Raw genomic sequence first — 887 nt, 5'->3', positions numbered from 1 at the left:
GACCTATAAGACCCCAGACCGATCTCTCTACTGAAACTTGGCAGGCCAGAAAGGAATGGCAGGAGATCTTCAATGTGATGAACAGAAAAAATATGCAGCTGAGAATCCTTTATCCAGCAAGTCTGTCATTTAGAATAGAAGGAGAGATAAAGGTCTCCCCAAACAAACAAAAACTGAAGGAATTCGTCACCACTAAACCAGCCCTACAAGAGATCCTAAGGGGGATCCTGTGAGACAAAGTACCAGAGACATCGCTACAAGCATGAAACCTACGGACATCACAATGACTCTAAACCCATATCTTTCTATAATAACACTGAATGTAAATGGACTAAATGCGCCAACCAAAAGACATGGGGTATCAGAATGGATAAAAAAAACAAGAGCCATCTATTTGCTGTCTACAAGAGACTCATTTTAGACCTGAGGACACCTTCAGATTGAAAGTGAGGGCATGGAGAACTATTTATCATGCCACTGGAAGTCAAAAGAAAGCTGGAGTGGCCATGCTTATATCAGACAAACTAGACTTTATTTTTTTTTATTATTTTTTTTAATATGGAACGCTTCACAAATTTGCGTGTCATCCTTGCGCAGGGGCCATACTAATCTTCTCTGTATTGTTCCAATTTTAGTATATGTGCTGCTGAAGCGAGCATGACAAACTAGACTTTAAATTAAAGGCTGTAACAAGAGACGAAGAAGGGCATTATATAATCACAGGGTCTATCCATCAGGAAGAGCTAACAATTATAAATGTCTATGCGCCGAATACAGGAGCCCCCAAATATATAAAACAATTACTCACAAACATAAGCAACCTTATTGAAAAGAATGTGGTAATTGCAGGGGACTTTAACACTCCACTTACAGCAATGGATAGATCA

The 887-nt window shown here is 39.3% G+C and overlaps 1 non-coding gene across 1 annotated transcript; it reads right to left on the bottom strand.

The window, feature by feature from the left end:
- Positions 1–552: 552 nt before the first annotated feature.
- Positions 553–659, bottom strand: LOC124519086 (U6 spliceosomal RNA). The gene has a single exon (XR_006963996.1). It is a non-coding gene; the product is annotated as a U6 spliceosomal RNA (small nuclear RNA).
- Positions 660–887: the final 228 nt, after the last annotated feature.

This window comes from Lynx rufus, unplaced genomic scaffold, assembly GCF_022079265.1.
Source record: "Lynx rufus isolate CCGP_SWC_20201006 ecotype Redwood Valley unplaced genomic scaffold, mLynRuf1.p SCAF_26, whole genome shotgun sequence".
In the NCBI taxonomy this organism is placed as follows: Eukaryota; Metazoa; Chordata; class Mammalia; order Carnivora; family Felidae; genus Lynx; species Lynx rufus.
Note: the sequence above shows the minus strand (reverse complement) of the source record. Positions and strands in the feature narration are given on the sequence as shown.